Genomic DNA, 26,083 nt, shown 5'->3' with positions numbered 1-26,083 from the left:
CGAGACCACCTCTCGCAAGCGATCTCAGAACGGTTGTTTTGGTTCGCACCAGAGTACGATTGCTGCGTTCACAACCGCCCGAACAAACTAAATGTTGGCTTGTCAAAGCTCCCTTAGTCGACTAAGACCAAAACGACCGATTAGTCGACTAATCGACTAAGAGGGGGCAGCGCTACTAATTTTGCAAGATGACTTTAAAAGTGTTTGTGCGATCAGCATTGAAAAAACTCCACTGAAGAGTTCTCATCCTTTGTGCAGATTTATTCACACTCTCTCCATTCACCCATCATTACCACTAAATCGATTCTGTGTTTTTAACAGTCCTGTGTGAATGGCAGCATTTATCACCTTGCAAGAATAAAGCAAACAAAGATGGAGGATACACAGCGACATGGCTTCCCTCTGTCCGCCTCAGTGTAATCCAGCTTGTGAAAACAGACACACTGCCTCCTCTGTCAGCTTCACTGTGTTTATCTTCTGTTCTTTCTGTCACTCCCTGCTCATCGGCGAAATGGTTGGAGAGAGTATGGATCCGGTTCATGACAATCCATCATTTATGACAAGTACACACAGTAATCTATTTTAAACAGCAGGGTGTGATGCTGATGATGCGTGGCAGAAGAGGGTATAGAGTATGCACACTTATGGGCGTGTGTATTGATAATCAATTTTCTTCATTTTAACCACCGCAGGAAAAATGAATCTTTCCAGGAGTGTTGCAATCTTTGAACTTCTTTGCATTGTGGTTTTTCTGTATTGACACCTCTCACCGTTTAGAGTACTGGAAAACTGGCTAAATTGAAACATGATGGTGGAAACGCTTCTAACAAAGTCCATTTAGTCGGCATCCGTCTTATTAGTCACAGCCAAATGAACTGCACATATACTGAGATAAGTAATGGAGCAAACACGCCCAAAGTCTTATTGTATATCGATCTGTCAAAGACAGAAGAAGCTGCAGGAAAAGCAGAATCACAGTTTGTGACGTCGATAAAACATACACATGTAGCACCGTGTATATTTGTGACAGTAAACTGTGGCTGTCTGCACGAGGTAGAGTATGTGCTCTGGATGAAGGAAGGCTGAAGCATGTAGGGAGAGAGGACACACCCGCAGGTCTATGTGATCTCCGTTGTGATTGGACAGCTGGGTAAAAAAGTGACAGTGACGAGTGCAGAGTTTTACCATCGGGCCTGGACGCTATTCAATCTTTTTGAGGTTGTAGCGGGCTCAGTTTTAAAGCTAGAGTGAAAATCATGGCATCATATGAAACTACAAAACCTAAAGAATCCATTGGTACCATGTCTTACTAGCTTGTCGAGAAGGAGACTAAATAATGCTCCAAAGTTACGCAAAATTTTGGCAAGGAAAAATTGGCATAGCCATTTTCAAAGGTGTCCCTTGACCTCTGACCTCAAGATATGTGAATGAAAATGGGTTCTGTGGATACCCACGAGTCTCCCCTTTACAGACATGCTCACTTTATGATAATCACATGCAGTTTGGGGCAAAAACATATAGTATAAATGTGTTATATTTGCCTATTCTAAAATGTATGTATATATTTATATCCGGTATGTTATTTATACTATGACAGTTTTTCTAAAATTAAATTAAAAGAAATGCAATATATTACCTTGCTTACAGTATTGCAATATATCACAATATATATTGAATCGTTACCCCTGTATCGTGATACATATAGTCTCTCCAGTTCTTGCCGACACGCAGCCCTACAGTTAACAAGACAGAATCACACAGTTAACCTCCTGTGTTGGTTCTTGCTTGCTGTGTCATTCAGGGATCAATGCATCTGAATATACTGTATTTTCTTCTTTGCAGCCTTTCCGTGGTTTCTTCCTTGTTTTAATTTTACTTGTTAAAGAACAGTCCTTGATGTTGACATTTCATAATTTTAGATGTGTGTTTCTCCCTGCAACGCTTTTTCAGATGTCATTTATTTTGAGAGAAGACTGTGTTAAAAATCTATATATCTAATTTATAAAGTAGTCTCCAACTCCTTGTCCTCTAAGCCGCAATTTATTTAGTTTTCCTGTCTCCCTCTCCCGGTATCCCATCATCACCCTCTCATCCCTGTGCTCTCAGTGGCAGTAAGCCCGTGAATTCCAGACCATTCTTTGGAGATATCTGTGGGCTTTCTTCTTGCTCCCAGCCCCTGTTGCTACAATTTCAATCTGCCTGCCGGTTTGAAGGGGCTGCCAGGTGCTTCTGGCTCAACCATATGTCCTCTGACACTGTCTTGGGGATGGGGGAGCAGGGGAGAGAGGTAGGAAGGGGGGCCAAAGATGAGGCTATCTGGAGCTACCTCTGAGAACTACTCTCCCTGAAACTCAGTTGGCTGACATGCGGCAAAAACACAACCCACCAAAACCAAAACCCTGTCCCTAATTCTCTCTTTGAGCCAGCCTTGAGCGGGATTCAGATATATAGGGATGGCAGCGAGTTCTTCAGCGGGTCCCCACGGGATCGGAAAAAACAGATCCTGTTTCAGCGAGCCAGTTGGTTCGGCGTGGCGCAGTGACCGCATCGCCATCTTCGGCTCGGAGTCTGTCAGTCAGTCAGTCACAGTCTGCTGGCCAGCGGCTCCAGTGGTCAGGCAGGAGTTCATTCTTTTCTGGTGTCTTTGTCTGAATGTTTCTCTGACTGCCAGACACTTCCTCCAACTCTGAAACCTCAGCCTGTGCCTCTTTCTCTGTTTCCGATCCAGGGCTGTGATTCTGGGCTGAACTAGTCACACCGTCGGTCCAGCTGCTTCTCCTGCCGCCTCGAGGTAAGGCCTGTAAGCCCGGTGATAGTTCTGCTTGCACAAAGGCACAGTCACACACACACATGTTTATGCTCAAATGCATGCGCATACACACATCAGAGTTTGAAAGCACTTGACAGCAGAGTAGCAGCATAAACAACAGCTACATCTCCCCTTTGATTTGTTTCCTAAAACTCTCCAGTGCAAGAACGGCTGTTGTTCAGAGTCTAACAGAACTAACAACAGGGGTTGTTATGCTGAGGCTGATTTATTAAGTATCTGCTGTGCCCTTTCTTGTGTCGCAGCAGCAGACGCACATTCTCCCAGAGGTCCGAGCAGCCCAGCGGTGTCCTGAAGTTCCCAGGACTGCGGGATGCGTTGTGACAGACTTTAAATGTGAGGAAGAGGAGCCCACGTCACCCATCACCTCTGTGAGATGAAAAGCCCCGAAAGCAGCCCGCCACCCTGCTGGACACAGCTCAGCTGTTATAAGAAGTGTTTGACAGGAGTGGCAGGTACTTGACCTTCTCTCTCTCTTTTCTCTCACTCTCTTGCTCCGTGTCGCTGCTCCGCCACAGGCTGACCACTCTCGCCCCCCAGCCTCTCGGGTGTTGTCAGGGAGCTAACAGTCCCAGTGCGCTGTAGTACGCCTGCGTTTGTTTATTCCTCTCTATTTTCAATGAACACAACAGAGGAAGCCTTGTGGTGGTGTTGGAGCTTGCAGGTGTGCAGTCAGTCGTGCATGCTGTGCCACATTAGTGGCGAGGTGAAGCTTCCAGGTCTGGGGAGAATTTGTGAGTGATGTCAAAGGTCAAGGGAGTAAGAGGGAGGGGAGAAGTGGGATTGCTGCTCCGTGGATGCAAAAGCAGGAGGGCTCAAATTGCATAAACATCTTGTTACTGATGTGGAGTTACATGAAGATTATGACATTACAACAACATCCGCTGGCTAAATCAAAGGAGACTCAAACATGCTAGGTTGCCTACTGTATCCTGAGCCTAGATCTGCATGACTGTGTGGGGAAAGGCGGTTGAATTTTTAACAGCCTTGATGCACATTTCCATTTCTCCGGCAGACAGTGTCCCATGTATTCATCTCTCCTAACAATGGTGAAATGTCAGCATACTTCCAGGCTGCTCTAAATTAAACATTCATCCCCTCTGAGTATACAGCTATAGAGCCGTTCTTGCCGTCCCCTCCCACACTATTTTTCTATTTTCACAAAGAAGGCTTCGGCCAAATGAGGAGCGGGACACTTTCTTTCACTTTGGACCAGATGGTAAAGATGTCGAGTTTTAAAAAAATGTACAAATATGCCAAATGACTATTGTCTGGCTTACTTTCATGGCCGTATCCCAAGTGTCCCAGGCCTTGATATGTGCAATGGCCGGGAAAGTTGAAGACAAGACTTAAGATGGGGAGGGGGATATTTTATTAATGGGAGCTATTAATATTCCATCGCAATGGGACGATGGTGTGTTTCTTTTTGCAGAAGCATAATGAATAACTGAGCGCCTCCACGGTACCCGATTCCTCAGCATGAATATTCAGGCGCTGGTGGTGTATCATGGGAGAGTTGAGAGCCTCTTCTCTACCCTGTAGTGGATCACACCCGAGCATTTAGCCTCACCTCTCTATTCCTCTCTTATTTCCATCCATGCACACTCAGACCAGTAGCATCTGGGGACCGGCGCCTATAGATCTGACGCCTCGCTCTCAATAACGGCCCTTCGCCGAGGCGGGATTGATTGATTACACTACTGTGGCTTTGTGTGGGTTTTTAATTGATTGATTAATTGTGGGCTTGGGCTGAGATGTGATTGATTATGAGTAGTCAGCAGTGGGTCGGAGTCCGGCTGTCAGAGCCGACGGGGTGAGAGGTGAGCTCTTGTGGCTCCTGTAATATGCTCGTCCTTTTATCCAACAATCCCACTTTCATCTCTCGTTCTTGGTCCAGCCACACGTTCTCTTTGCCCTGGTCACCTCTCTTTTCCTCACCATTTTCAGTGAGCATGTGTCTGTGGTCACATGTGCGGCTGCCTAGAGCTCTGTATGCCCTGTTCTAGCCAGCGGAGTGTTCAATAACGTCGAGTCAGTGGCAATCAGCGAATACAACAAATGGCTCCTTACAAACCTCAAAGACATATATTTCATAAAGCCCACGCAAGGAAATAGAAACATTAAGAGAAGGGCAACAAAGGGAGGTAAAAAAGGAAAGATGTATGTGACAGTGAGGAATGACAAAGAAACCTTATTCAGATATGATGGTGTAAAAGAAATAAAGAATCAATTTGACCCTAACATAGACCAGGAAGGGCCGACAGTTAAATACAGTGACAAACAAACATTACAACAGGAGACGTGTCATTGGCAACAAAAAGGGATGGGGAAAAAAATTGATTCACCTATGTATCCACAGGGATACGACGTGAACCCTCACATTTTAAATCCAACACTTGGGGAAACACTTTGGGTTTCACACATTGCCAGGAAAAGCAGAGCTAGACATCATGGCTACAGCGGCATGCTAACGCTGTCATAGACAGGAAACGTTATCGTGTTGCGGTAACGTGCGGTCAAGCCAGCTGTCACTCTCATCTCCGTGGTCAACTACTACAACTGTTGAGCACCCATATACTGACATTTATGTTAAAGGCATTCAAACGGCCCCGATGGAGCTGACCATGGATGTATAAAGAGAACGGAGCTAACGGGAGAGCTAGCAAAGGACTTGGCAAAATTAGTGGAAGTATACACGTGTGATTACGTCCGGTTTTCAAAATAAGGTGGAACCGTATATACAAAATACATATATGGAAATTGATTGGATTATATTCACCAGAATATAATCCAGATATAGATTAAATAGAAAATACCACTAATTTATGAGGGAAATGTCTTTCTTCTTTGATTTTTGGGTTGCTGGAATTTTTTTTTTATAAATAATGCCTGACAATGACTGATATATTTGATTTCAGAACATCTCTAACAACATACATGCTGAAAATCAAACAGTTTTACTGTATTAATGTAGATATTTTCCAAAGTAAAAGTCCCTAGAAGTGTATGATTATATGATTTAACTTTTTCCCCATGGTCTAATGTTGAAAAAGTTAACCAAAATCGCAGTAAGTCGTAATATCGAATTGCAATACTTAAAAATCGCAATACATATGGAATCGGCACCCAAGTATCATAATAGTATTGAATCGGGAGACAGGTGAATCGTCCCAGCCTTACAAATGATAGACTGTCCCACTGGGCCGATAATTAATTCTAATTCTAGAAGACTGAGATTGGGGGACAGTTGGGGGACGGTTGGGGGACGGTTGGTGGACGTTTGGGGGACGGTTGGGGGACGTTTGGGGGACAGTTGGGGGACGGTTGGGGGACGGTTGGGGGACAGTTGGGGTACGGTTGGTGGACGTTTGGGGGACGGTTGGGGGACGGTTGGGGGACAGTTGGGGGACGGTTGGGGGACAGTTGGGGTACGGTTGGTAGACGTTTGGGGGACGGTTGGGGGACGGTTGGGGGACGTTTGGGGTACTATGACCAACACACAAAGCTTAAAAGCGTCACAGTCATTTTTCAAGTTTCATTAAAATCTGATTAGTGTTGTTTCAGGACGGATAAACAGATAAATGAATTAACAATAAAACAAACAGGGAACAAATGGATTAACAAACAAAAGAACAAACGAGCCAAGAAACACAAAGCAGCAAACAAAGAATTAAATGAACAAATAAATGAATTAATGAATGGAGTGTGTGTGCTGTATCAGTCACAATCTGCTTGTCGGTCGTCTCCATAGACAGAATCTCCATTCAAAATAAAGGTTCACTCCCCTCCTTTGGTTGCGTAAAGGGCAGGATGAGCATCTTGACAGTTAAAGGCTTTGTCTAATCGCTCGTCAAATTGGGGATAAAACAGGAACATGCGCTCTGTCTGCTCAACATGTCTCACAGGGAAATGTCAGAAGCAGTTGGCGAGGCACAAACGTTGTGTTTTGCTAATAAATATCCTAAAGCTGCCGTAGGTGCTTTCAAGATTAAAGAATCAACACAAACACTGAATACATGTTCATGCATATCTGTTAAAGACTCAAAAAAATCTCATGCACCATTACGTTATTAAAGAAATTGTATTGTAATCCTACTTGTGCCAATATGCTGCAGAAGCCCTTCTGTTAGAGTCTAAATGAGGGAATCGACAAGACATGCTTTCTTTAATGGAAACATATTCCTTTTTGCTTTTTGCTTTTTTCAATCATAACTCCGGTCAAGGTTGCTTCAATATATGTTGAAGAAATACTTTTGCTTCCTGGAATTATTTGCCAATTGATTCTATCAGATGTGTTTTGTGTGCTGCATGTTGGCCAGTGAGAAGGCATTTGGTCTGTACCTTGATTTGCTATTGCCTTAAGTAGCCTATAAATAGTAAAGCTTGTGTTGTCTTTAGGGTGGGTATCTGTTGGTTTTTTTCCGATACCGGTGCTAAAACGATACTTTTAAAACAGTACCGATGCCTAAACGGTGCCTGAACTGACACTGTTCTTTCGAGTGAAATACAGCCACTCTTTAGACCGCTTAGCTTTAGGCATTTTAACTGTGTTTAGACTTTAATCTAGCTACGAGTTAACGGTACGCTACCTGCTGCCACTGCGAGCGAGTGCAGTGTTAACTAGTGATGGCACGTGAAGTGTGGTAACGCTTCTGTTACCTGTAACATCCGAAATCTGCGTTGCCATTCGTTTTGATAAATACCATGTTGGCATTGGGTTTTGGTGCCAAGCCCTAGTTGACTTTCTTTCCACTTTGAAAAGTCAACATGGAATGAAAACATTTGCACATGGTACCTTTCTGCCCTTTAAATTGAGCATTAAAAAGCAAAAAATGACTCAGTTGAATTTCTGAATTATTATGTTTGCCTTACTTTGCTGATCTCTTGGATACACGTGTTAAACTGATTCAGGGGGTACGTTGTGATATAAAGACCCAAGAGCATGCATTCAAAGCTGTCAGTGTTGCGTACAGTATGCTGTTATGTTGAGCGGCCTTGAGCAGAGAGGAAACTGACTCTTTAGGGGCTGAGAATCACAGCGAAGAATCACTCATGATGTGATTTACTGTTTCTGAAATTTGCCAGGATCTCTGTAAAAATCCTGCAAAATGTCCTGGTGCTGTCTGCTCTTCTCTTCCTGGACAGTCCAGAGAGAAATGTGTGTGAGTGGGCTGCATATCACAGCCACCTGTCAGCCACACACACTCCCAAACGGGGTGGATGATTTTATGAAGGTGGCACCGTAATATATCACATATTCTGCTGTGGAACAGACACAAATCAAAAAGAGTCAAAAGAGCACATAAGACAGGACACCTTTACATTAAAACACACTCTTTGAGTCTCTTAGGTGCTTATTATAAACATGCATTCATTCTATGACACCTCCTCAACGTGGATTCCTGTTGAGCAGGCAGATGCCACAATGTACTGCTGCAGAACAACACGGCATCATGCGACTTGATAAGAATAAATCTGGAGATACAGTAGAAGGCACATTGGTCATTTTTCCCCTGACTGAATGGAAAGTAAAGGCCCTGAAAAAGTGACTTCAAATCGTACGTATTTCTCCATAGCATAAAAGCTATAATCAATATTTTCATAATAACAATGTTGAAGAAGCTATGTTGCTTGTGGTGGTGTTGGTTCATAAAACATCTGATGTGGTGCACATTTAAACACAGGATCCAGGGAGCCGTTCCAACAATTTATTAAAGTCAAGGTGTGAAGTTGGATGGCAGTTGGTGGATGATTTTTTCTATTAAGAAAGGACATTAACAGATGATATTATAAATCTCATAAATATAATACAGATTACAATTAATAAGTCAATTCATTTTAACTTACATCTTTATGCATCCACAATCTGGAATTTGCCTTTTCTCCTTCACATATTAAACTCAGGTATCTAACATAACACAAAACAATCTGTTAACTTTCAAACAATATATATCTCATTTCAACCAAATAAATTATAAAGGCACAAAAGCCACATTAAACTCACATCACTCTCTCTTTGTTCTGCCTGGAATTGTTTGGAGGGAAAAGGGAGGGTTCAGGCCTGGAGGGCAGACTTATATAACCTACGGGGGAGTGGTTTAGTCAAGTGTGCATTCTATACCATGCCTGCAGGTGGGTTAGGGACTTGTGATTTCACAAATGTATTAAATGACAAAATGACAATGTGCTTGCAGGTGGTAGAGACCAAAAACAGAGCTAAAATATAGTACATTCTCCAGGTGACCAGAAATGAATGCTAATATTGCTCCGTAACTCCTGGATGTAAGCAACCAACTGCTAACAAGTTCGCCATATCAATTTAAAGGTGATGATATGTCAATGTTGTGTTCACAACTTGTTTCTGGGATCATCCTTGTTTTCAATGATCATAATGTATTTTAATTCCCATAGTTGTGATACATTATAATGACTATTATAATGTATTATAATGATATTATACATTACTCTAAGTGGTCATTGTTTGCTTTAAGTAAAGTGAAAATTCATTTTACAACATTTTATGTTCTTGCATAGATTTAATGATATTTTTTTCAATTTACTTAAAGCAAACAAGGATCACTTAGAGTAACTTATAATCACATTATAATGCATTACAACAGTGATTATAATGCATTTTAAAAACGATTATAATATATTACAACTATGGAAATTATAATACATCATGATCCTTGCAATTGACCAGCAATTATGAAGTATTATGAGACTTGACCTTATAAGTCATTGTAAAATGCTTTATAATGTGTTATCATTGTTGTTATAAAGCATTATGTATATTTCTGAGTGCTTATAACTATAAGTATACAGTGCTATAAGCAGATTATAACACATGCCAAGTATGTTTTTAATGCATTATAAAGATGGACATCATAGAAAGTGTTCTGCTAGTTAGTGTGTTCATGTAGGTTCTCATTACTAATAGTAAGAAGCTGATAGAGAAAGTTCATTACATACCCAGCTGGCAGGTTTACATATATCTAGGCGATAGATGATCACATGGCTGATGACAGCCCTGACCCTCTCTTGGACCCCTCTCTTGCATCTAATTTTCACTCTGTCACCGAGTGCTCTGTAGGTTTCATGGGCAGCTGGTGGACTCGCTTGGACACTGCAGACAAGAAAGGTCCTGTCATGTGCTACAATTCAAATCAACACCATCAGTATATAGCCTTAGGTCTGATGGATATGCTGCTCAAATTAAATCAGTGTCTGACTCTGATGTTGACAATGTACTCGGCCGTCCATCTATAGCTCATAAACAACAGTTAGTGAACCTGTTTTGAGTCCTTGTCAACATTTCTTACGTTCTAACTTGAGGTCAAACTATTTCTTAATTTTAAAAGTTGTGCCTCTAATGTTACAGCATCAGCACTTTCTTGGATCAGTCATTTTTCTCAGTTGTTGTCACTTTACTGCTTACACTGTAAAAAATTATATATTTTTTGGGGCTGGTTTCCATTTGTCACCTAGAGGTGCTCTACATTTGTCACTTTTTTTCTGTGGGTTTTCGAAGATGTCCAATGATGGTTATCACCAGAACATTTGCCATTCATCAAATACACCTGAGACACATTTGAGACGTGGAGTGTGTTTAATGGACTCCTCATTAGTTTTCAAAAGGCAGTGGTGGAAGAAGTAGTCAGATCCTTCACTTAAAGTAAAAACCTCGAAGATCTATTTTTCGTTCTATTTGGCGGCATCAATAAAGGGAATATTAAAGGGATAGTTTGGGTGTTTTGAAGTGGGGTTGTATGAGGTCCTTGTCAGTGTATTACCTACAGCAGACTGCTGTCGGCACACCCCCAGTTTGGAGAAACAGACAGGAGTACCAGCATGGTGCCTGTTTCTATAAGCTGGGGATGTGCCGACTGCCATCTGTAGGTAATACACTATGGATAAGTACCTCAACTCCACTTCAAAACACGTCTGTAACGTTCAAAGTAGTAACTGTATCTGTCAAATAAATGTAGTACAGTAAAAAGTACAACATTTTTAAGTGCAGTTCTTCCATCACTGTCCATCGGTGTCTTTGTCCAGAACTTGTGTTAACAACTACTTGTGTCAAGTGTGAGAGAGGCCTGTGGTGTTTTGAGGTGTTTGTTCGTAGCGTGTAGCTGGAGGTGCGTCAGGCTTTGGCTTTGTGCAGCCTGTAGGTCCCCTATGGGGCCCAGCAGCAGAAGCAGTAACGGAGTGAATGCTACTAACCCTTCCTGCTTCCATTAGAGACAGAAACTGGAGGATTACTGCCAGGGGCAAGGCTAATGACTGTCATGGCCACAGAAAGCCGATTTACTAAAACCGTGGCAGGAAGGCGTGAAGCCAAAATCTCCCACTAAGACCCAGTGTGAGGGGCCTTAATAATGGAGACACTCTGCTCCGTCGTCTGCTCTCTTCAGTGAAAAAAGTTGTAAAAATCACAAAGAAGAGTATGCAACATATACATCTTGCATGTTCTTTCTCTAGCAGTATTTAATCAAAGAGTAAAAACCAACAAAAGCATGCATTTAGGAGTTGCAGCCTCCTTTTGAGAGGCACAGCAGAAATAAATAGTCCCATCATCATTACTAACTCATAAGACATAAATCACTGAAGATGATGGTGTTATAAGTGAGTGGGAATGTTACAGTAACAATACAGTTGTGAGAGGTATGTGATGGATGTGTTGAAATGTTAATGCTGGTTGAGGCGCCATGCAGGAACTTGACGGCGTTCATGTTTCCAGTGTCTGGGTTTGGTTTTGCAAAATAAAAGCCATAACTAGGACGTAATCATTGGAACTAGAGGACACATGATGGGATTTTTTTTGTGGCATGTTCAGGAGTAATACCCAGAGTGAAACACAGCGCCGAATGCAACGAGAGCCGTCCCCGCTGCCGAGATGCCTTTATATTCCACACAACACCATCGAGAGACACTTCAGCTCGGTGACATTTAAGAATATCTGATCTGAGGAATTTCTTATCGTTTACTGCTGCTTCTCCTTTTCCTTCTCTCTCTCTCTCTCCTTCTCTTCCACCCTTAGAGTTGTCCTCCCTTGCTCCCTTTCCTGTCTAAATAACATGCACATGCACACACACATGCATACACACATGCCTGGGCATTGATTTGGCTAGTTCAGAGAGTACAGGGGCAAGGGAGAGCACTCATGGAGAAGTTTGTACAATTGATCTCTGGAGGGCTTGAGATGCAGGACCCGCTCAGTCTCTCTCTCTCTCTCTCTCTCTTACGCTCACTCTCTCCGTCTCTCTTCTTCTGCCCTTTTGTTTCCTCTGGCTGAATATGCATTTTGTGGATTAGAGTGAAGGCAAGGAGGAAGAGGAAAAGGGAGGACACTGCTGCTCTGAGTGCGGGATCTCAACTGTGGAGTTTGTGCAACAAAAAAACCTCTTTTATCCTCGGAGGAAGTATCTTGGTTGACTTGGCAGTAGGACTTATGGATGTTAGACAATGTGTGTCAGCTTGCAGATTAGTGCTTTCTCCAATTCCCCTTCTCTTAGGGAATCCATGATGCTGTAGTTTAAGATTACAAATAAGGGAGAGATTTTACCTTTGAGTTTATTATTGTGTGTTCCTGCTACACACTGTCTTTCTTTTTGTTCTGCTTATGCACAATATCCAAATATGTTTTATCATCGTGCAACCATGTCTTTAAAGAAGCTATAATCAATATTACGGATCACATTACTACTTTATTGTAAACGGTTTTGCCCGTAGTGATGAACCCACAGACGATTGTTACCTGACTCTGCAGTTCCTCACGACTCTGCAGAGCTTTATAGCGTCGTTCAGCTCATTGTTTAGCAACTTAACACAGCGGAGCATTTAGCAGCTGAAGAGCCAGAGATTTCCCTCAAGAGTTGGTGGAGACTGAAAGCAGAGTTAAAAGTAGGGCTGCAACTAACAGTTATTTTCATTGTCAATTAATCTGTCGATTATTTTCTCGATTAATCAATTAGTTGTTTGGTCTGTGAAATATCAGAAAATGGTGAAAAATGACGATCAATGTTTCCTAAAGCCCAAGACGACGTCCGCAAATGTCTTGTTTTGTCCACAACTCAAAGATATTCAGTTTACTGTCATAGAAGAGTAAAGAAACCAGAAAATATTCACATTTAAGAAGCTGGAATTAGAGAATGTTGACATTTTTTTCTTCTTAAAAAATTACTCAAACCAATTAATCGATTATCAAAATAGTTGGCGATTAATTTAATAGAGTGGTGCAGGGACGACGTATTTTTGTAGGCCAACCAGGAAGTTAGCATCAGCTTGGGTTCCCTCGACAATCTGTGTCTTTTATTGGCATAAAATACTCTCAAAATATGAGTGTGGGGGGTTGGAGAGAGTCTGTAACCAGAACTGACCATATAACATTATTTAAGAGGTCCTGGATTATTTACACAATATTATCATATGTGTATTATAATTAACATGATATCAATATTTAATTTTTAATAATCATGGTTATCGTTAATATTTATCTTATATATATGATATAATATATATATTATGTATATTTATAAGGTTTATCGGTAGATCCTATACAGATATTCTGTATATCCGTTGCGACTATGAAATTAATATCATAAATTTATCTGAATAAAACTTTTATGGCTTCTTTAATTTCACTGCATCAGCGGGATCTTCTAATATATGGAGTGACGTTATTTTTATAGTATTAAATAACTGAAATAACCCGTTTCAGCCTCCAGACTCTGGTCAGGGAACAGCAGGAGACTTCAGAGCTGCTCCAGAGCTCAGTTGTAAACAAATCTCTGAACTCTGCTTGGTTCTTGAGAAGCTGTAGCGTTTATTTTCTGAGAAACTGAACAGGAGCTGAACATTTACTGTTACATTCCCATCCTGTTAATCATCGTGTGACCCTTTTAGATTTGTCTTGTGGCCCCTTGTGGGAGTCATGGATGTATAAAGAGAACAGGATGCAGCGTTGGAGGCGGGCTCCCATTCATTCCTATGAGAGTTGCTCAGTGGCCCATGATGCCAAAATGGCTCGACTGCTGAGCGATAAAGTACCCGGATCATCCAGCGTTCTTCCGCATCCATTTGGCCCATAGAGCAGGCGCAGTAGCGTTTCCTTTAACTCCGCCTCCAAGCCCTCGGTCCAGCCTCGGTCTGGGTTTCATTCACATGAACGAAGGAAGGGAAATAACTCTGGATTCAGCTATTAGTGTATTTTACAACTTTTGTTGGGCTATTCAAGTGTTCATACTGGAAAGTTGATTTACCTCAAAAAGAAAATTATCCGCTGATTTACAGACGTCTTTTCCCCAATATAAGTCTATGGGAAAAAGTATTTTTGGGCCCAATGGCATCACGTAACGAACATGAAAGTTGTAGTACCGCCGTTGGCCACTATGAAAATTTGCTACAAAGCCTGACGGTCTTCCTGGTGGTGGGAGTCCTGACCCCCATGTCGGGAACAACTGCGTTACCCCTGCACATTACCATAGCCTCGGAAATACTGGCCGTCAAATGACTATTAATATTTAGGGTAGTGTCTAGAAGGTAACCCGCAAATTGCGAAATCTGATCTGAGATCTGCAAAAACTTGCAAAAACTCTCGCAAGACTCGCTGCCCGACGACTTATCCTGACCTTAACTATTCGAGATCAGCGCTTAACCGTAACCATCTCGCAAGAGTTTCCCCAACTTCCGAGTTCCTTTCTAGACACTACCAATATTTAGGGGTGTAATTATAAATCGATCTGGATCGATATATTGCTTCAATGATCAGTGATTCAGTATCATCGATGCAAAGTAATGATATCGATACATATCATCATCTTTAAGGTTTGCCTTTATTTTGAAATTTACACATTATATTTATTCTTTTTATTAAAAAGAATAAATTGTTTTTCTCATTTAAATGTCTGGAAGAACTCCGTAATAAAATTGTCAAATCATATTTTAGTTGCTTTTTGTGAGATGATACAAATGTAACTGATTGCGTTACATATAATCTCATATCGATCGCAGACTCCTGAATGGAATCAAATCAAAATGGTATCCTGGCAAACTTTGTGATATCAGCAAATATCGTACCGTTGTCCAAAGAATCAATATAATATTGTATTGTGATGAAACTTGTGATTTACACCTATTAATATTGAATATTGGGTTCTTTCTTGTTTCTTGAGGGATAATACATACAGTAGTACTCCAATGTGTCACAATACAGAACATAACAGGCTTGGCTTTTCCATTATTTTTCAATATCAGGACACCTTGTTATCCGACATCATTTAAATCTCACCTCAGTAACAGCAAGTGAAGTAGCTGACTTACAATTTAAAAAAATGTATATCACAAGCTGGAATGTCTTTGTGGCCATCTGATGTCTGACTGCATTTCCTCTGAAATCCTTGTATATTTGTGAAGGAGGAAAGTCTGGCGAAGGATTAGGGGAGAACAGCAAACTGCCAAAATCTGCACAGCCTGTCAGAGTTTGGAAAAGAAAGAGACAGGAGAGGAAAAAATGTCAAGAAGGAGACTGCAAATGAGGCTTGTTTCAATAACGGGATCGATGGGGATGCAGGAAAAGATGTTGTGTGCATCGATGATAAGTGTCCACGGGCAAACACAGGAGGGTAGGTTATATGGGGGGGATATACAGGATGTGTGTGTTGGGGGTGGATGTTGAGAAGATAGTGTGAGAGAAATGAAGATAGCGAGTGTAGCCCACGGGAGGCTGTACAGATAGTTTTTTGACTAGTTTTCCAAAGCACTGGTTGTTTAAGAGGCTTGAAAATGATGTTTCTAATGAAGAGGACGCCTGATTGGAGAACAGACAACTAGGGCTGTCCTGGACTAAAGAAGTTCTTAGTCGACTAATGATGAGTTGATTTTAGAGCTGCAACAATTAATCAAATAGTTGTCAACTATTAAATTAACTATTTTGATAATCGATTAATTTTTTTGAGTAATGTTTAGCTGGACCTCAGAGGAATGCAAATGCGTGACTGACTGAGTGATGAAGTTACACGATTGGTCGGCTCAGTGTTGGAGTTTCGTCATTGGCCAAGTCATTCAGCATGAAAAACAACTAATCATCTAAAGATATCTTAGTCGACTAAGACCAAAACGACTGATTACTCGACTTATTGACGAAGAGTGGGCAGCCCTAGCAATAACACATTAAAAACAAATCAGATTTGGATATGTGTTGTATTTGTATCACATTCCTATCTGAAGCCTTGATGATTTTCATCATTCATGGCGTCTATATTTAGTGGGGAATCTCCACAGGCTTGGTAATTATTTTTACGCTGTTGCCCCTTGTGTTATTCAGTTCCCTAGCCCGGACCTTTTGCAGGAAGATGTGATTGTTGGGGACAGCCCTTCAGCAGTTGTCCATGTCACAGGGTCTTGTGGGGGATGCACTTTTCACCGCAAGACCCATCATGGCAGACCCAACAACTGTAGTCGCTCTATTTATGATAACCTTCACTCCAGATGTATATTATTTATTTGCACTTGAGTGTGTACACGCCACAGCCTATTTCATACGTGCATACGTTGAAGCGGAGCCTTGTGAAAGAGAAAACAGCCCAAATATCCCCAGCCTTGATGTTACTCAGTGCCTTTTGTTCGAGCTTCCAGCTCATATAACAATGGCTTACTGTAGGCTGTGTGATTCATCTGCAGGCTGGGAGAACAAAGAATTCCTGTCACCTGTTATAGCACCTTTTTGAATTAATTTTATAATGATCGAAGCCAGAGGTCTTTCACTATATATAGTGCATGTAAGGACATAGGCTGTGGGACAATGAGAGATATTATTTTTTTAAAGGAGAAATAGTGCAGATATTCAGACATCTCTTGATAGCTGTCACTGCATGTTTATCAGTGTGTACTGATGTGTTCACACTGACAATAAGACAGATTAGTTGCCACAGTGGCAAGCTTTTTTCCTCCCTTTTTTGAATGCTGGTGGCAGCAGGAGGAGATCTCTACAATGTTTCTCACTGCTTGCCATGCTGTGTTAAAAATAGTCCCACAAAGGGTGACACTGAGCCATCGCGGCGTGTCATTTTTGGGATCTTTGGGCTCTACGCTGAGAAACGTCTCCAACCCTCCTGTCTTCTCATCGATAGAGAGGAGAGAAATGTTGTTTGTCATCATTGTCCACCTGGCTCATGTACTTGCCATGTGGTCATTTTGCATCGCTGCAAATGCAGGTGAAAGAATACAGATGTTCATGTCGGAACAACATTAAAAAATCCGAGCCATTTCAGGGCTTTCAGTTGTGGGAAAACACAAATTTAATGCTGTATACTGTTAGATCTGGGCGTGAGGGTCACGAGATCAGGTGCAATATATACAGATTCTTAAAGGGACAGTGTGTAGGATTTGGTGACATCTAGTGGTGTGGTTGCAGATTGCAACCAACTGAAATACCCCTCCGCTCACTCCTGCCTTTCCAAGTGGTAACGTGAGCTGCCGAGTGCATAACCAAGGTAACGCCATTTGCCTCGCTCAGAGGCTATCCATACCATAATAACACTACTTCAGGAGTAACGGAAGTCAGACGTCGGCTGGCGATACCACAGTTTTGCACTCTGTGGCTCACGTTACCGCAGTTTCACAAACGTGTCGGAGAGCCAGTGTTTGGTTTGTCCATTCTGTGCTACTGTAGAAACATGGCTGAGCAACGTGGCGGACTCTGTGAAGAGGACCCGCTCCCTATGTAGATATGAAGGGCTCATTCTAAGCTAAGTTTAGTTTCAGGTGATTATACACGAAAACATAGTTATGAATATTTATTCCATTTCTGCTAATAGATCCCCTGAAATGTGAGTAGGGCTGCAACTAACGATTATTTTCATTGTTGATTATTTTCTCGATTAATCGATTAGATGTTTTTTTGTCTATAAAATGTCAGAAAATGTTGAAAAATCATTCAATCCAAATCGTTTTGTCCACAACTCAAAGATATTCAGTTTACTGTCATAGAGGAGTAAAGAAACCAGTAAATATTCACATTTAAGAAGCTGGAATCAGAGAATTTTGACTTTTTGTTCCTTAAAAAATTACTCAAATCGATTAATCAATTATCAAAATAGTTGTCGATTAATTCAATAGTTGACAACTAATCAATTAATCGTTGCAGCTCTACACACCGGCCGTTTAGAGAAAAAGTGAGTAGTTTATTTATTATTTTTGTTGAGTGCGGATATTACACATAATTAGAAACATATTTCCCAGAAACATTTCCAACACATCCTACATTTCCCCACTGGCTTTTTATCGCAAAGACAGTGTTGTTGTCTCCAGGTAATGATTTTCTGATAGTTTCTGATAGCATCCGTTTTGTGCTGTTGATAATTGGTGATGGTAATTGCCTATTCCGTAGGAGTAGAGGCTTTTTAGCAACACTGCGCGAAGAGGTAACACCCCCATCCTTTAAGGTAATGTTTGCTAAATGAAGATGGAGATGGCAAAAGGCTCTAACAAGCCCCTCACCCAGAGGTCCTCTCCTCTCCGTCTACTGTCTGCAGTGGGGCTCTTGAGCACGTTGTTCACACCGAGGCACATCCATCTTCTTTTTATCCCAAATTACTCGCCGTCTTTGATTCTCACTCCCCGTGTAAATGAAGTGGGTGTGAGAGGGCGGGAAAGCGGTGGGCTGATGGATCTTATTAGAGGTGTTGCATTGATAATCAGTGGAGGGACAACAAGATATGGAGGTGAGAGAGAGAGGAAGAGGGAGAACAATAGCGGTGTCTCTCTATTCACAGAGGCAAGGTGCCCTTGAGAGGAAGGAGACGGAGAAAGACGGAGAGAGGACGAGAAAAGAGATGGAGGAGAAATGTTGAGCTGTCGCAAATGTAGCTGTGATGTCACTTTGGTTTATCTCCATCAGTGCGCCTGACTGTCCAGAGAGGCAGCGCCACATGTGTGAGCTGAGTGAAACTCCATGTTTACGAAGGGATAAACGTTTGTAGCACTCTCCCTCCCGCTCTCTCGCCTGCATTTCCCTCCCCAGCCGTCCTCCGGCCCTCCATTTAGAAAGTGAGAAAGTACACATCTTTATTTATAAATCATGGAACTCCCATATCTTCCACTTGGCTTGTTTGGTTACAATAACCGCACTATTATTCATTTCCTTTTTCCCGTATTCCCTCTGGGCTTCTCAGTCACTACTGAGGGAAGGATGTGTTTTTCTGTATTGTCTTGTTTACATTGAATAGTGTGCATGAAAGCAGTGCACACCGTCAACTATGACAAACATCTACACGTCTCTGCCTTTTTTTTTTTCTTACATTGTACCCTGTTCAGTCAGTAGCACTGCAGGTTATGCTTCATTACATACAATGAACAGAGCAGCACTTTGACAAGGGACCGGTTGCTTGGAGGGGACAGGCTGTCTGTCATCCCTCAATAGGATCATCTCCACCTGCTTATGTGTTTGGCCTGGAGGAAGAGTAAAGGATGAAAGGCAGGTGCATGCCCATATGATGACAGGGAGGACTAAGAAGAGGATTTTTTATCTTTTGAGAAAGCCATACAGTATGTTGAGGGAGTGGATTTGATTTGAATCTCCATATCAAGATCATGTGCTTCATATTTTTCTGGACTTTTTGCATTTTAGAGTTTACATATCACGGCCCTAAGTCAATGGTTCTCAACCTTTTTCGTGCCAAGGACCCCAAAATTGATACACATTAGGTCACGGACCCCCATTTGATACGATTTTCTTCAGGGACCTCCTCCATCTTAAAACATTTTGGATGTTAAATATGATTTCTATAGTTGTCAACTACAGTTGAAGAGACAACCGAGGAGGAAGTGAAATCTAAGATCACAATAATCACTCTTATGACTCTTACTCACATTGTTTGGGTTCACTTCTATAGACAATTAAATTGAGAAAAATAAACTGTTCCCCATTTTTCTGGGGATCCCCCTGGAACTCCGTCAAGGACCCCTGGTGGAGAACTACTGCTTTAAGGTATTAAAAAGTCCTAAAATTCATTCACAAAGGTCTTGAATATTTTTTCTTGCTGGAGCAGACAGTAACAAAGATAAAACTTTTTATTGCATGTGGTTTTGCGGGCTGTCGGGAGACGTTATACACGTATAAACTACAGCTGATACTTGTGTGATGGTTGCATGCAGGAAGCTGTTTATTCCTTTTTTGTGCAGTTTCAGTGTTTGAGCAGACCTGTAGTAAACATTCGCTGCCTTGAAATGGGGTCGTGTTTTTCGTGTTCATGAGAAGAATCCATATATCTTTTGTTATTCACGACGATTCATTGTGTGCACGTCTTCCCATGTTGTAAACACAAGCTCACAGGTTTTATTTGAAGGCAGCATCTCTCAGAATAGCTAAGCCCATCGACTAGCAAAAACTTAAATTAACTTATTTAGTCATTCCTTAATCAATCCATCAATTGCATGTCATTTATCTGGGTACAGGTCAGGTCAATTGATTCATTCATTACTAGGAATTATAGTTGGGAAGTACTGGCAAAAAGGTGATATGAATGTCAATAAATAGATTTACTTAATAGGTAATTAACTAATATTCCCTACGAGTTTTCCATCCTTATTTGACCAATATGACCGTGAAACAGGTCTTGAATTGCATTCTATGTTTTATTAAAAAGTCGTCAATTTAATTTTGTGAACACTGCAGAAACCCTGTTACACATATCTTTAAATTGACTACTTAAAAAAACAAATCTAAATAGAAATATTCAGTATTTTCCTGGCAATTTTTTCTTGGTCTGGAGAAGGCTTTGAAACATTTCTTGTACACTTTCATGCAAAATGTACAGAAAATATAAACGTATGAGAATTAACTGTTGATAAAATAAAAATAAATAAATATTAATTTGTCAGGTATGCACTCATGACCTCCTGTATTTTTTTAAATCCTGGTTACAGTCCTGGAAGTGAGCGTACTTGTGTGGCGGCCACCCCTCTCGTCTCACTGTGGTGTGAACACGCTCTCATGAGGCCAACTTTTCAGAGTTGGGGAGTTCAGTCGAGGTGATGTGGGATCAGGGAGGAAGGAGAAGCATTTGGTGCTTGTACAGAAGGTATTATACACACCCTGGTACACTGCATGCTAGAGGAAACACACTGAGCCTATGAGCTTGGCTTTATTAGATCCGGGCATAAAGCGATGCCGGTTACAGCTGGCGCGCAGACTTTATGTAATCACACAGCCTGAGACAGTCAAGCAACTACAAACACACACATACACTCAAAAATACATATACATCTAAACCTGCATATTTCTTATTACAGTTACTGTGGGATGAAAACCGTGTGTCTGAAAGTTTGGTGATTTAATATGTTTTTACAGTCCGTGATGACCATCAGATCATTCTTTAACCTGATAGGCTGATAAAATCCTTTCAATATCCATTTGATGACGTCACAAAATCAGTTTTCATCCAGTTAAAACGTCGTTCTGAGCACCTGGAGAGATCTCTGAGGTAATTTACACATCATAATAATACTTATAATACTGCTGTGGAAACAAATAACACTGTACGTTATTATGTGAAACTGGTGGTCATATATTTGCTAAGGTGGTCACAAGCACCAGCTGTTAAAGGGACAGTTCACCCCAAAATCAAAAATACTTATTTTTCCTCTTGCCTTGACTAAAAGCGCCAGAAGAATTCCTGTCTCTCTCCAGAAATCGTGACCCGGTTACTCAAGATAATCCACAGACCTTGTTGTGAGAAGTTTCATGTAGGAACTATTTTCTTTCTACCAAACTACACCCACCAGTCGTATCACTGCGCAGGAGGAAGCGTGCATCTACTCAGAGACGAGGGGCTCGTGCTCGTGACAGCGTAAGATGTAAACATTAATGCCGTCCTCCTCATCTGAGCTGTAACGTTACCTAGCTCAGGTGAGCTAGCAGTATACAAGCACAAGCCTCTCGGATTATCTTGAATAACCAGTTCATCATTTCTGGAAAGAGACATGTTTTTTTGGTGCTTAAAGGACCTAAAGTTGAATGCCATCTAGTTCCATTGTATTGGAGAGAAGGCAGACATCTCTACGGCCGATATATATCTCCAACCAGGACTGGAATTTCCTCATTTTAGGGGCAAGGCCACTTGGCCTTTTCAAATACCAGGGCAGCAAGATCATCAAATAAAACAATGATGTTAAGTCCACAGAAATAATGAATTAAGGGCTAAGGATGATTTTATATATAATATAACTATCAGTGAAATAAATATAAAAATTAATTAATTAATTACAAAAGCTGTTTATTTCACAAAATAATTTACAAATTACTAATATTTATAAGTTGTTTATTGTTGTTATTTCCTACTTTGTTGTGTTGTAGCCTACGGACAAAGTTAAAACCGTTAAAAGTCCTGTTGTCAACATGGATCAAAGAGTTGTGACTGTGTTTTAGTTGTTAAAAATACACTCATTCTATTATTATGATCATTTCACATTTCTTCTCCTACTTGAAATACTAGTGGGGGGGTGAATCCCCTCAACCAGCAAAGGAGACACTGCATCACGCAACGCCTCCGTTAAAAATGGACTAGGTGCGATACACGCTGCAGTGCGTCTGGTGGAATCTCACAAGCATTGTCTAGTGCCGCGATCAGCTCCGGCAACCGCATCGCAGCAGAAGCACAGCTCAGCTGCGCCTGGTGTGAAACTGTTGTCATAAATAGCCCGGTTTTCCAGCGGTTCACACAAGACTCAAAATCAAACCCACTACTGGTTATGTGCACATCATTTCAGAGACAAAGGACGGCCTCTCTGTCGTGAATTTTTTGATTTTGGGGTGAATTGTCCCTTTATTCTACACAATGTGAAACACTCCCACTTCCGCTGCAGACTGTCAATATGGAAAGTGAAAGAATTATGATTACAGTTTATCCTGAGGGCGACAGGAATGTGTGTCATTCCAGACAATATTTAATGGTCAGTATATTTCACTCTAAGCCTCAAATGATTCATGGTCAGCTCCTTAAACCCGTAGACCACCAGAGCACCCCTGACGCCACATCGAGAGAGAGAGCATGAGGGTCTTGGTCTCATGCATGGAGGATGTTGTAGTTATAGACAACAACAACAAGGAAAAGTGCACAACATTAAAGTTTCTCTCACATCATACATCTGTGTGCTATATCTCACAGGCCCCAATATAACAGTGTTTTCTCTCAGTAAATTACACATGAAAACGCGGGGTCATCTTATATTCGCGGACTACACATAAATGTCATTACGTATTTAACACTATTTCACAGTGTGTCTCTCTGACGGCTGCTATCTGTGTCTCTGTAGCGCTGCCTCCCCCTGCCTCTCTCTCTCTCTTCTCTTTCTCTCTATTGTTTTATTCTCTCCTCTAGAGGAGATCAGAATAGCAGAAGTCATGAGGGAGTTGTTACCTGGATTTAACTCGACCGGCTGCTTCCATTACTTAAAATGCTAATCCACTGGTTAATGCTGATTCGCTTGAGATTGTAACATTAGAAACACCAGGAGTATATGTTATAAATTGGAAACTATAATTTTCTTTTATAGCTTTATTTAATGTGATCTATTATATTTCAAATTCTTTATACAAAAGCAGGCGCTGCAAAATATGATTGTCTTATGTTGGTTCCAAAACTGTACGCTACATGCTTTTTTGACAGTGTTAGATTGCATCCTTGTCATCATTTAATGATCTGTTTACACTTTTTGACAAGAAGTCGTTCATCAAGAATACATTTTGTCTCACGGAGACAAAGACAAAGAGAGCTCCTTCAGAACTTATTACCAAATCAAGGCATAATGAGTGTTCTTGGCTGAAGATCATGCTGTTAGGGTGCAGCAATTAATGTCATTTTGTTTTTTACATTTGAAAATATAGCTTTTTCATCACCAGCATTTCTTCTTAAGGCTGGACCACACTAAAAGATCTTTCAAATCTTAACAAATGTTGAAAATGTGAGAGACCCCACACATAACGACATGGTATGTTAAATTCAACAGTTTTGTTCCTACAGTGTGTGGAGAGCAACGATTTGGCCAAAACAGCACAACACACACTAACAGAATCCATTCACGAACAACAAGTCCTGACTAAAAAAATGGAAATCTCGTAAAGTATCTCGCGATCAAACGTGACTTTAGTGTAAACAAACGTGGCGGACGACGGACAAGAAGAATTGGCGATGTTAGTTTTGGCACTACTTTGTACTGAAAATTGAGGAAGGATGGATGAAGTCATGGAGACACGCTAAATAAACACTTGCATTGTTGCCACAAGTTAACAAGTTTGTCCTCCATTTCTGTGGTCCATATTCCTACTACTTTATGCTTCACATTTTGCATTAGCTCATGCATTAGCCACAGCCGTTTTGTGTGCTTCCCCACACACAAGAGGATATCCGATCGTAAATATTGAACATGTTCAATATTTATGATTTGAAATCAGTGCGACCAGGATGGACTTCCGAGCCAATCGGGGGATGTAAAAAACACTCTTAACATACCTCAAACCATAGGATTGACCATTGTTTCTGTCGAGGCTTTTTGGTGTATGTCAAGCGTAAGAAATAAAAATTGTCCATGCATTTTGTTTCTCCTGGTTAAACGTTGATGCTATACGGAGGTACCTTTTAAATAATGGAGCAAAATGTCATCTGGTCTGTTTGATTAGAATAACGGAGGCGCAGATTGTGAGCATTTGCCATTTTCTCCCTCTCATCTTGGATTCTAATTACAGAATGATGCAGCAGATAAGTCAAGGGCACTTAAATATCTATTTCAGTTGATTAATGGGCCTTGTGACATTTGTGTGAAGTTTATAGTCAAGAATATCTTCTAACGTTGGCGGATGAAAATGTGCAGGCCGATTGATCGCGCTCATTGATTTTTATCCGAGCCGCTCCTCGACGTTTCCACAAGTTGCCCATTAACTGAAATGTGTGAGCATATGTGTTTCTGCCGAGTGTGACAGCGAGTTTTCTTTTCCGAGGAAATAAAAAAAAAACACAGCCCCTCCTGAGTCGGTGGAGCGTGATGCATGTGTACGGCAGCAAGTTGTGTCTCTGCGCTGACACAAATGCTACGACACCCTGCTCTGCAAATGTCAGTCCCATCCAATTAAATGGTTGAGTGATGCCATTGCCCACAAGGGGATCCCACCAACAAAGTTCTCTGTTTGTTATCAGCTTTGTTTCCTGTTTTTCCATCTTTTCCGGAGACACTTCATAGACGAGAGTGTTGTTCGTACACGCCCCCTACAGTACACTCGCTGACCGTTACAGTACCATGTTTCATGCTCCGGCAGCCCCATGCTGTTTCTGTGATTCTCCTGGGTCATGTCTGTGCTTGTTATTCATTTGCAAGCAGTTTTGACCACCTACGCATTGGCTATATTTACAACAATGTCAGTCTGTAGTCTGCGGTGTTGACTTCACTTTGATTACTGGTTTCTCTACTTGCTGTCAAGCACCCACATTATCCTGCTATGCGCTGCTCAGTCGCAGTGATGAAATTCATCCCTGCTGTTCAAGAGCAACATACGGTAATAGATTTTAGTCCCCGCTGCCCGATGATAAATTAGTGCACACACAGTTATTTTCCATTACTAATTCTATGCTCTGTTTGTATGTAGCCAATAAAAACACTGCTGTTACTGTGATCTTGTGTTGCCTTGGAGATTGAGCTAAAAATTAGCCTGAAAGAGAACAACAGACATTTTTAAAACATTGGTATTATTCTGGAGGCTATATAACATGATAGAAAATAAATACTACAAACCTGCTCATGTACAGTACGCACATATTGTGAGGGCGCTCTGGGAAACCACGAGGTGGCAGCGTCATCACGGTAAACAGTAACTGCCTGCCAGTGGAGATATGAATAGAGCACAGAATTATAACAACATTTGCAATATAAATAGAAATGCTGTCACTTTCTCAATCTATTTTGGCCGTTGTTCCCCTCAGTGGGCTGAGAAGTGAAGCCAATGCTGAAGTGCCTTAAACTTGCATTCTCTCTAATAGCCAGCAGGGGGCGACTCCTCTGGTTGCAAAAAGAAGTCTGATTGTATAGAAGTCTGTGAGAAAATGACCCTACTTCTCACTTGATTTATTACCTCAGTAAACATTGTAAACATGAGTTTATGGTCTCAATCGCTAGTTTCAAGTCTTCTTCAATACAGCATGATGTTCATTTAGTAAATTATGGTCCCATTTAGAGTCAAATAGACCATAAAGCAGGGTTTGCTTTAGG

General features: G+C 41.3%; 1 long non-coding RNA gene across 2 annotated transcripts in view; it reads left to right on the top strand.

The window, feature by feature from the left end:
* Nucleotides 1-26,083, top strand: part of LOC141780758 (uncharacterized) — a 114,572-nt gene that overhangs the window by 24,360 nt on the left and 64,129 nt on the right. For both annotated transcript variants that reach the window (XR_012596722.1, XR_012596723.1), the window contains exons 2-3: nucleotides 2,729-2,791; nucleotides 3,073-3,282. This is a non-coding gene — a long non-coding RNA (uncharacterized LOC141780758). The remainder of the gene's footprint in view (nucleotides 1-2,728; nucleotides 2,792-3,072; nucleotides 3,283-26,083) is intronic.

Source organism: Sebastes fasciatus, chromosome 13 (genome assembly GCF_043250625.1).
Source record: "Sebastes fasciatus isolate fSebFas1 chromosome 13, fSebFas1.pri, whole genome shotgun sequence".
Classification (NCBI taxonomy): Eukaryota; Metazoa; Chordata; class Actinopteri; order Perciformes; family Sebastidae; genus Sebastes; species Sebastes fasciatus.
This window is presented reverse-complemented; position numbering and strand designations above follow the sequence as displayed.